We start from the raw sequence: 12,364 nt of genomic DNA, 5'->3' as shown, positions 1-12,364 counted from the left end.
ACCCAGTTCACCATCTACTCCAACTCCTCCTTGCACTACCACCTACTCCACTTTATCTCAATGATGTGTTTATATGTGAAATTTGTTCCACTCCTAGTGATGGCTACTCTTACCATTGTCCTTAGTGTCTCTCTGTCTACCATGTCGATTGTGTGTTTAACAAACCGTTCACCCTTACACACAAAAATTGCGAGAACCAACTCAATCTATCCAATGTCATTGATCTTCTTTGTTGTGCCTGTGGAAAGACAGTGGTGAATTATGTAGCCTATCATTATGTTGAGTATCGCTGTAATATCGTTGTTTGTGTTGAATGTGCGCTTTTACCTACAATAGTCAAAGGTGAATCCCATCCCCATCCCCATCCCCATCCCCATCCCCTTAACCTTATTGCACAAATGTTGAAGGCATTCTGCTGTAATGTTTGTAGCAGGCAGAGAGAGTGTAAGGGATGGGCATACTACTGTATTGATTGCAAATTCATTGCCCATATGAGTTGTATTTGTGAGGGTAACCCATCCCCATATATGAAATCAAGAGAAACCGCCCTTAAGCATCAAAGTCACGAAATCGAAGCAAAGTTGTCTACCAATGTTTCAAGTTTGTCTACAACCTTGATCTTGGATGTGCCATACGACTTATTTATGCCATCCAGCTTTATAGTATACCAGAAGAAGATGAGAGAGGTGAGGAAGAAGAGATAGAAGTAAGTGAGATGCCACTGGTGCTGGAACTAGTAAATCATTTTAGCCACTTGCATTCATTAGCATTGTTGGATGAGCAAGCCGGTGTTGAAAGATGCAATGGTTGTCAACTAGCCATATCAGATTCAGGCCCACAGACTATAAATTTTCTCTTCACAAATCTGTCTAGAATTGCCTCATCCAATTATGTTCCCACAACACCATCAACACCCTCTCAACCCATCAGTGGACCTTCCACCACCTTTCAACAATGGCATCTTCTATTGTACTGTTTGTGCCACTCCTGGAAATGGTTTCTTCTTCAATTACGCAGAATGCAAGTTTGTCATCCATGTTCATTGTGCTTTACATACACAAGTGGAAATTAAACACAAAAGTCATGAGCATTTGCTTACTCTACGCCATTGTAATCCCTATTCGGATGCTTCCAAGTGTATTGCCTGCAAAAGATCTATTAAAAGCTTTGAATTTAAATGTGGCTAATGTGACTTTACCCTACATGCTTTATGTGCTCTCCAACTCCTACCACCTACATTGAAATTGAATCGCACAGGCATGAACTCGCCCTCAAGTACTACTGCGATGCTTGTGAGACAGAGAGAGATCCAGAAACTTGGGTGTGTTGCTGTGAGGAATGCAACAACTTTGTTGCACATATGAGTTGTGAAGCTTGGGTAACCAGCTTGGGGTAAGATAGAATATCACCCCTTATTTATAAATGAAGATTAGGGTTTACAAGAAAGACAATTACAAGGTGATCCCTGAGGGCACACAATGATTACAGACCCTAGTGTATCTTTCGGCTAATATAATATGCCAACACTTTCGGCTAATATAATATGTTAACACTCCCCCTCAAGCTGGTGCGAAGATATCTCTCATGCCCAGCTTGCCTAATATGTCATGAAATGGTTTATTCCCAATCCCTTTGGTGAGAATGTCAGCAAGTTGTTCACCAGACTGGACAAAAGGAGTACAAATGGTACCACTAGTGAGTTTCTCCTTAATGAAGTGGCGATCAATCTCAACATGTTTTGTCCTGTCATGTTGAACTGGATTGTGAGCGATGTTGATGGCGGCCTTATTGTCACAGTATAACCGCATGGAGTCCGTCTGATCAATACCTAGATCACTCAACAATAATTTGATCCATAAAAGTTCACACACACCTTGTGTCATAGCTCTAAACTCAGCTTCTGCACTTGACCTGGCAACCACATTCTGTTTCTTACTTCTCCAAGTAACTAGGTTGCCGCCAACAAATGTGCAATACCCTGAAGTTGATCTCCTATCAGTTACTGACCCAGCCCAGTCAGCATCTGTATAGGCTTTTACACGAAGATGATCATACTTTGAAAAATACAGACCCTTACCAGGAGCAGACTTCAAATACCTCAAGATTCTCATGACAGCCTCAAAGTGAATCTGATGAGGAGCATGCATAAACTGACTAACTACACTGACAGCAACAGCAATATCAGGACGGGAGTGAGATAGGTAAATGAGCTTACCCACTAATCGTTGATAGCTCCCCCTATCCACAACTTCTCCTCCTTCATCATCCCCCAATTTCTGATTGGGTTCCAGTGGGGTGGCACATGCCTTGCAGCCAAGCATCCCAGTTTCCTTTAACAGGTCAAGCACATATTTTCTTTGTGAGATAAATATCCCATCCTTAGAGCGAGCAACTTCAATTCCCAGAAAATACTTCAAGCTTCCCAAGTCTTTGATTTCAAACTCTTGAGCTAAATATTTCTTCAACAGAGGTATTTCCCCACTATCATTGCCTGTAAGAACTATGTCATCTACATAAACAATAAGTGCTGTAGTCTTACCGCGTGAGGAATGTTTCACAAACAATGTGTGATCTGCCTGACTTTGTTTGAAGCCATATTTGACCATAGCCTGAGTGAATCTCTCAAACCAAGCCCTTGGAGACTGTTTGAGACCATATAATGACTTCCGAAGTTTGCATACTTTGCCTTCTGTTTGATGATCCTCAAAACCTGGAGGAATGTCCATATATACTTCTTCTTCGAGGTCACCATGGAGAAAAGCATTCTTGACATCAAACTGATAAAACGGCCAATCTAGATTAGCTGCTAGAGAGAGAAGTACTCTGACTGAATTCATTTTAGCCACGGGTGCGAAGGTCTCCTGATAATCAATGCCATATGTCTGAGTAAACCCTTTGGCCACAAGTCTTGCCTTGTAATGCTCAATAGACCCATCTGCTTTGTGTTTCACAGTATATACCCATTTACATCCCACAGGTCATTTGCCCGTAGGTAACTCAGTCAATTCCCAAGTGCCATTCTTCTTAAGTGCTTTCATTTCCTCAATCATGGCTAGTTTCCACTCAGAGGTAGCAAGAGCATCCTGAAAATGGTTAGGAATGCTAACAGAGGAAATATTGGACACAAACGCTCTATGTGAGGATGACAAATGAGAGTATGATACAAACTGTGAGATAGGATGTTGAGTACAAGATCTCACACCCTTCCTCTTAGCGATAGGAACATCAAGATCAATGGACTCAAGAGATTCAAAGTTACCTAGACTCTCATCAGAAGCAGGAGATGGCAGTGGAGTAGCAGAGTCGGTCCCGTGTATCCAGTTAACTTGTTTTCTGTCTATGTCCCGGACATAAACATGCCTGTCCTTATTCTTGGTGACAGTGGGTTCTAAAGAAGAGGGGGGTGTAAGAACAACTAGGTCCATCATAGGAAGCACAGTAGTAGAGGGTGGTGCAAGAACAACTGGTTCCACTATAGGGGGCACAGGACTCACTTCACACCAAGGCTCCCCCGGAAATGAGGACGGTGACACTGGAGAGGACAAGAAAAAGGACTGGGACTCAAAAAAAGTGACATCCATGGACACAAACCACTTACGAGAAGAAGGGTGGTAACATTTATACCCCTTTTGAGTAGGAGAGTAACCAAGAAAAACACACTTGAGGGAGCGAGGGTCCAACTTACCACGAGAGGGAGAGTGATTATGGACAAAACAGACACAACCAAATATTTTGGGAGGAATAGAAAACAAGGACGGAGAACCGAGGAGGACGTGAAGCAGAGCCTGTTTGTTCAAGACCTGGGTAGGGAGACGATTAATAAGATGGGCAGCGGTGAGAATAGCGTCGCCCCAATAGGGCCGAGGCACATTCATAAAAAAACACATGCACCGAGCCATGTCAAGAAGATGCCGATTCTTACGTTCGGCCACCCCATTTTGTTAAGGGGTATTGGTGCAAGAGGTCTGATGGATAATGCCATGAGTAGAGAAATATTGTCCTAACCCAGAATCTATGTATTCCCCGCCATTATCGGAACGAAATATTTTGATAGTGGCCCCAAACTGAGTACAAATCATCTTATGAAAAGTTCGAAACACAGAGAAAACCTCACTCTTATCTTTCATGAGATACACCCAAGTAGCACGAGAAAAATCATCAATAAATGTAACAAACCAACGATGACCTTTCACAGACAGAACACGAGAGGGACCCCAAACATCAGAATGTATTAATGAAAAAGGAATGAAGCTTTTATTCAAACTGGGAGCAAAAGAAGCTCTATGTTGTTTTCCAAGTTGACAAGACTCACAAAGAAAGTCAGACACATGATGATTTGCGAAACTAGAAGGAAATAAATGCTTAAGTAAATGAAATGAGGAATGCCCAAGACGCCGATGCCACAGCCATAAATCAGCGAGGGTAGTAGAAGACGTGGTGGAAGAATAAGCAAGTTTGTCTGGTTGATCGAGGAAGTAGAGACCATTTTCTGCACTACCACTGCCAATCGTCCTCCCCGTGACAAGGTCCTGAAAAAGACAATGATCAGGAAAAAACGTCACACTACAATTCAAATCCTGGGTAAGACGACTTAAGGATAACAGATTAACAGAAAACTTGGGAACATGGAGAACAGAAGATAGATGTATGGTAGGAGTGACTTGGACTAAACCTTTTCCAGAAATGGAAGAAACAGTACCATCGGCAATCCTAACTTTGTCCTGACCTGAAGAGGGCTTATAGACAAAGAAAAGATCAGAAGAGCCAGACATATGATCTGAGGCACCAGAATAAATAATCCAAGGCAAAGATGTATGACACAGGAAAGCACAAGGAGAAGATGCTAAGTTACCTGAGCGGGCAAAGGACGAGGAAGCGGTACTGAGAGCAGTAGAAGATCGGCGGTCCAACAATTGGCGCAAAGCATCCTCTAGCTCAGTATCAGAAGCTTGGGTAACAGAAGGAGAATGAGAATCAAGGGTATCAACGGCACTAGACTGATGAGCCCGGGAATAGGAACCACGTCCTCTAGATTGGCCTGACCGACCTCCTCGAGAACCAGACTGATCACCTCGACCCCCGGATGGAGTCCCATGAAGCTTCCAACACGTCTCACGAGTATGCCGCGGTTTCTTGCAATAATCACAGAATACAGACTCCTTAGCAACAGACGGAGGAGGCAGGCTAAGACCATCTCGAGGAGTAGACAGTAATGCGGAACGGCTAGTAGAGACTGGGGACATCATAGTAGACCGGCGACTCTCCTCATTTTGTATATAGGCAAATGCCTCCTGAAGTGAAGGAAGAGTGTCCATACTCAGAACTCGACCCCTAACTGGATCATACTCCACATTTAGGCCGGCCAAAAATTTAAAGACCCGTTCCCGTGCGATGAACTTCTTGTACCCGACAGAATCAGTAGGGCAAACGGGTTTATAGTCTTCTAGGTGGTCAAGACGTTTCCAGCCGTTGGTGAGGAAAGTGAAGTACTGAAGAACAGTCTGCTCCCCCTGAAGTGAGCTCTCAATAGAGCGGCGCAACTCAAATGCCTGTGAAAAATTCCCTTTGCGGGAATAGGTAACAGCCACAGCCTCTCAAACGTCCTGGGCAGTCTCCATAGACAAGTAGCTCTCACCAAGTTCTGGAACCATCGAATGGATAAGCCAACTCATAATCAAAGAGTTGGTAATCTCCCATTGGTCATAACCTGAGTCAGTGGTACTTGGTGCCTGTATCTTGCCATCAACATACCCCATCTTCTCTCGGCTCTTCAAGAACATAGTCAAACTTTGAGACCATGCAAGGTAGTTCTAACCATTAAATAGAGAGGTGGTGATTTTCTGACTAGGGTTGGGGTTCTCAGTCATGGTAGTAGGTAGAATGGGGCTCTCACTCTTTGGCGTTTGAGAAGAAGGGGACACACTGGTGGAATCTGTCATGGATACAATACTACCGAACCTGCAACAAAACTAGTGGTAATCACAAACCCGGAAGGTGGTCGTGGGATAACAGGCACAATGATCACTATAAAAACATACAAAATTAAGAAACCTTTTTTTTTTTTTTTGGCTTTTTTTTGGCTTTTTTTTTTGTTTTGTTTTTTTTTTGTTTTTGTTTTTTTTTGTTTGTTTTTGTTTTTTTTTTGTTATATATATATATATATGTTGAGTTATTTATATATACATGTATTTATATATAAATATATATATCAGGCTATAGTTATATATATATCAGGATATATATATATATATATTTATATATACCTGGGTTTGAGATCCGAGGACGACGAGGGGAACGAGGGACGAAGACGACAGAGGACGATGAGGATGATGAAGACGAGCGACGAACTGTGGGAGGAGATCGACGAGCTGAGGAGTTGAGACGAAGACGAAGCAGATGAAGACGAGGGCTGAACTGCTGGAGGAGATCGACGAGCGGAGGAGCTGAGACGGAGACGAAGAAGAAGCGGAATGATGATGGTGGCAGAAGATCGATTCAGCAGATGATCCAACTAGGTATGCTTTGAACCCTAGCCCTAGAGGTGATGCTCTGATACCATGAAGCTTGGGTAACCAGCTTGGGGTATGATAGAATATCACCCCCTATTTATAAATGAAGATTAGGGTTTACAAGAAAGACAATTACAAGGTGATCCCTGAGGGCACACAATGATTACAGACCCTAGTGTATCTTTCGGCTAATATAATATGCCAACACTTTCGGCTAATATAATATGTTAACAAGTTGTGCTGGGGAAGCTGAACCATTCCTATTCATCGAGTTGGGTGGAACTCGTAAAATTGAAAGCCATGACCATCCTCTTGCTCTGATCATAAAGAAAGAGGACAGACATCGACGGCTGGATAACAGATAATTGAGTGGGCTTGTTTACCAATGTATTAAATGCAGCTTCAACATTGACTTCGTAGAAACTCTCTATGCTTTGGTGAGGAGAAGAATCGAATAGTAGGAATGGGGATCTTATTATCAACAATTTCATTTCTCGTATGTCAATGTAATTTAAGCATTTGTTTGGTAAGTATTTCTCTATGTGAATATGATATAATTTTAATTTTTGGGTCCATATTTTTAATTCCCACTAGTATGATAATCTCTCTTCGCCTTAAGAACCAAACTTTGAATCACATTCATATTCTTGGACATAGCCGAACAGTGAAAGGAAAGAGACTTGGATTAAGATTCTCATTCTGCATTTATGTTCATGCCATCCAAACATTGCCGAAGGCAGTTGTATTTTAAAATATAATAAGTGACAGAGGATTGATTTTGAATAAGTCCTTCTGTTTATCGCAATTGGTTATATCTGAAGGAATATTGTCAATAAAATTGGGGGCTAGTTCGTTTAGCCATCAGTAGAAGGCCAGTAATTCAAATCTCCTTATTTTTGTATAAATTTTATGTATTATTCATTATTATGATTGTAATTTTTTAGGTTTCATAATAATATCATAATTTTTCAACCGATCCCATTTAATAAGACTTAAGGCTTGGTTTGGTTATGAATCTAAAAGAAAAATGAATAACATTGCCACATTAACCAAATTTGGAATATCATGTCGTCATATCAATGCGCACGTTGCTCAAACATTGCTACCAATCAACCCACCACCATAATATGAAGAGTGAAATGGAAAAATTAAATTTAATAACTTTCAAACTTTAACTTCTTGTATATATCAAATTTGTATATTCTTCAACAAGCCTCATAAATACGTTTGCTATGAAAAATGTAGTCGCATTCTGCACAGAAGTTATAGCGATCCAGGTTTTACCCCGACCTTTATTGTGTCCGGACTTGGGTTCCGTGATTGTATACTGTTGTCTATATCTTGTTTCCTTTCTTTTACTCTTTGTATTTGAGTTTTGGGTCGTGTTGGATGAGTTTGGAACATGTTGGTTGTGAGTTAATTCAAATGGCTGTTGCCCAAGTTTTGGCTTCTTCGCTCGAGCGAAGGTACTTGCGCTCAAGTGAGGATTGAGGGTCTTCAGGTTTCTTTCTTAGACGCAGCTTCTGCATGAGCGAGCCCTGTGTTATTGGTTCCTTCGCTCGAGCGAGCACTCTTACGCTCGAGCATGCGTCTACGTTGGTGGCAGACCTAAAACTTTGCATTGTGCGCTCGAGCGACGCTTCTTGCGCTCGAGCGAGGCCACTTGTTGTGTCTGGTCGCTCGAGCGACAACTCCTTCGCTTGAGCGAGCCTCGCATATATCAGTTCGCAGCAACGTGATTTTACATCATTTTGACCTTTTTCTTTCCTAAAAATCCTAAATCGACAGCTCCTTTCTCTAAAACTCTTTCTCTCTCTCTCTGCAATTACTCCATGTTCTAGGGTCATTCTACCCTACTCCCTGTGTTAAAAAGCTTGAGCATTGCGTGGGCTTCCCTTTGATTCAGAAAAAGTGAGATTTGGAGCATCTTTGGGTTTCTCTCTTCTTCTCCGTTAAGCTTCTCCATTTGAGGTAGGGATAATCTACTCTTTATTATGAGTTTTAACCTAGATTTGTGTCATTTTGTATAAATGATGGGATTTGGGATGTTTGGGTGAAGTTAGGGTTTGGGTGTTGATTTGTAAAAGAGGGATTTTCTATTTTTGGGCTTTATATGTGCATGTGAGGTCCAAAAATGGGGTTATTGGTGTATAATTGTTAAAATGGTGAGATTTGGACCTTTGGGTCAATGTTATGAAATTGTGAAGAATTTGCACTAAATTGAGTTGAACCAACTAGTTGTGTAAATAATGAAATTGGTTTGGAAATTATGAGATTGGGGAAAAATGTGATTAAATGGTGTAGTTGGATTGATAAATCACTCACCTATGGAAAAGTTGATAAATTATCTGTTGATAGATTTATTTATCTGTTTAGAAATATCTATTTAGGCTATCGGTGGATGATAGCTATGATTGTTGTAGAAACTGCATAAGGATTAGGAAAATTGAAATTAACCAATTGATTTATGTCATTGAATATGACGGTTTGAGTAAACCATTGAAAATGTGAATTGATGAGTCATTGTATATGACAACGTGTTTAAATACATTGTATATGTATACTTGTTTTAGAGGAAATAGGGGATGTACTCCATTGTTTGGGAGGAGATAGGGGATGAACTCCATTGATAATTAAGTTGGCCGGAGTGTCCTGGGTGAAAGTCTCAAAACTTTGTATATATTTGGGTGCCGGTTCCCTCGGATGTGATTCCGTAAAATGACAAGAAAATAGAAGTGTATGAATAATGTTTGTGATTTAAGTGTTGTTAAATGAGTTGTAGTCTCATTTTGAATTGTTTAGATAATATTGAACTATGTTAATGAATTGACTTGGATAAATAAACGAAAGCGGAATGGAATATGGATGTCAATGTTAATTTATTATGAAAAGGGTGTAAGTTGGTTTACAAGTGTTAAACATTTATATAATGCTCATATTTTAGTTAATTCTCATATTTGGTTTAGCATATCTCTACTGGGCTTTAGCTCACCCTACTTGGGACACCATTTTTTAGATACAGGTGACATCTGCCTCCAAGGTCTTAGCTTGGGAGGTTTAGGAGTTGAAGGCTCTACTTTTGTTATTTTGTTTTTTGATCATTAAATGTAAATTTAACCCGAGGGCTTTATATGTAAAAGAGTTAGAACTCTTCTTTTGTTGTAACCAAGTGTTGACTTGGAAAGATGTAAGCCTATAGGGCACTCATTTTGTTGTTAGCAGATAGAGTTACATGTAATATATTTTTGTAATACTGACTCTGATAAATGAAAATGTAATTTTTCTGTCATGTTAATAGTTATAATGAATTATTGATTTATGTCTTTTTTTTAGGGCGTTACAACTTGATATCAGAACGTACCGGGTTTGAATACTTTGGGTACGTGGGAAGTGGTTAGTACCACAACGGGTTTGTCTCGCTTGTTAGAGACTTATGTATGATGTTGTGCGTTTATATGATAACATGTTTATGTGACTATATGGGTATGAGATTTAGTTTTTAGTATGTTGATCAGGTCCGTGGGTTTCTGGGAGTCCTGTTGGAAAGGCACTTGATCACTGCCATTTCTGACTAGAACTCCAACAATGTCGTGGGATGGTCAATATCCGGAAATGAAATCCGTATGTGTTTGCATGATTATATGCTTATATGGAGTGAATTACAGTTGTCCATCGTATTAGGACGCGAGTGAAATAGCTTCGGCACAGTTGTGAATGTGCTAATTTCTTCATTACCTTTATTAGGATGTCAGGACGAGGTCATGGTGGTAGGCGTGGTAGGTCTAGGAGGCAAGAGATGCCTATATCGGATGAGATTTCGGCGCAGGAGTTGTCACACCCCAAATCCGGGCATGACCGGCCGTGGCCCACAGGGACTTAGCCCAAGGCACACGTAAGCCTAAACACGAATCCAATCACATTGAACAATTGAACAATAGTCCAATAATAAATAACCAAAACTCAATCCAGACATGTCACAATTATAAACGGCAAAATCAACCGTAATCAAAAACCATCCAAACTTATGGGATATAAACAACCCACATATCAAAAATAATCCTAAATGAACTTCGATAAGAATAAATATAAATATGCACAAACTTGACATAACACTCTAAACTAAAGGAATGCCCTAGAGGTCCATGCAATTGAGTCCCCGCTATGCCATGAGTCCACTCTAAGTCCTTCTAACACCTGGAAGTGATAAAAACTAAGTCAGCTGATAGCTCAGTGAGTAGCAACATGGATAGTAAATACAGTTTTGAAAACAGGGTTCAATTCCAAAATAAGATATATATCACAGAAACTAGATTGGCATACAGTTTGGTAAATACAATCTGTTTCAAAAAGAAGGTTCCACAATTCAACACTTAAAATACTCATGTCTCGCAAGAACATGATAAACGACATTTTTCACTTAAAACAGATTATAACATGAACACCAATAATTTTCTGGGTACCAAGAAAAACAAATAATCTGCCACACATTTCTCAGGCTATAAGCCCCGTTGGATCCAATACCGAACTAAGAGTCATCCTCAGGGTGGCACCTGGGCCTTTTCTCAAAGACGATCCGATTGAAGGTCACCTAGTTATTTTTAAAGGTCTGTTCCTTACAATCGTTGAGCACTAGAGTCATCACGGCCCAACCCGGATCTGTTCCCTAGTGGCCAGAGTCACCACACACAGTGGAATAATTTCCCTGGACTAAATACACACTTGGTCCCAATATCAATACACATCAGTTTTGCAAAACATGGTAGTTCATCATTATAAACATGAGACCAAAACAAATAGTTTACAGTATGCCAAGTTCACACATGTTTCAGAAATAATTTGATTCAATTGATAATATAATAATTTATCAAAACAGTTTAATCATGAAGCAACAATTTAATTTTTCCAACAATTCAGGGTAGGGGAACATTTATAAAAAATATGTAGCATGAAACCACTCACCTGGAAACGAAATAATATAATCCTCGAATAGAGTATGAAAGTCCAACTAGTGCCCTGAACCAATATGAAAACTACACGTCACTGCTAATTTAAAAATACTAAAGAATACGAACTGAGTAACCCCAAACTAAAGCGCACTAACACGGCTCAACCCAACTCACCGTTACTCTTAAATATTACCTAAGTTCATGTTCTTCAAGGTCTAAAATCACCCAAGACATAGGTTCCGATCGAAACTTAACTAAAAATAACTTTAAGATAAAACAGTGTTTTAAACTAGTTTTCCCAATCTATTCGCTAACTTTGAAAATTACAAAACCCACTCCACGCTATTCAAAAAATTCCAATAACCTCCAGATATGATCTAATATATCCTAAGTTTCAAACCCAATTGGTTTCACTTGATTTTCTTATCAAAATAATTATCTACAATTTATTATATCCAAACAGGTTGTTTTCTGCAGCACTTTAAAGAAATTGATGGTTCTCTTAATATACACGAGCAATCAATGCAAGGCCAAAAACGTACGAAACTAGACTTGTAACCGGTTCTAATGACACTAATTTGATAATTTTTTGATTTATACCCAAAGAGAACAACAATCCCGAATTTACTGTTTTGGACTGGTTTCCTGGACAGATTTGAATACCTCAATTTATATGGATTTCGACTCCCAAAAATTATGAAAAAATTCAGATATGCAATTCAATGTGTAATTGATCTACTGTAAAAATTTCAGATTAAAATTCATCCGTTTGATATGGTTTCTTGATTTTTAAAATTTGTGACTTTGTACAGAATTTTTGGACTGAAAATTACACCCAATCTTTACACATAAATTTAGCTCCTCAACTTTCTTAATAGGATATCTATATACACAATACATAAACCTACA

General features: G+C 39.7%; 1 long non-coding RNA gene across 1 annotated transcript in view; it reads right to left on the bottom strand.

Annotated features, from left to right (window-relative positions):
* Positions 1 to 11,531, bottom strand: part of LOC145800946 (uncharacterized) — a 258,555-nt gene extending 247,024 nt beyond the window's left edge. Inside the window, exon 1 of the long non-coding RNA XR_014341577.1 lies at positions 11,469 to 11,531. This is a non-coding gene — a long non-coding RNA (uncharacterized LOC145800946). The remainder of the gene's footprint in view (positions 1 to 11,468) is intronic.
* Between the last annotated feature and the right edge of the window lie 833 nt (positions 11,532 to 12,364).

Source organism: Camellia sinensis, chromosome 10, assembly GCF_055761805.1.
Source record: "Camellia sinensis isolate YWXY chromosome 10, ASM5576180v1, whole genome shotgun sequence".
Lineage (NCBI taxonomy): Eukaryota > Viridiplantae > Streptophyta > Magnoliopsida > Ericales > Theaceae > Camellia > Camellia sinensis.
This window is presented reverse-complemented; position numbering and strand designations above follow the sequence as displayed.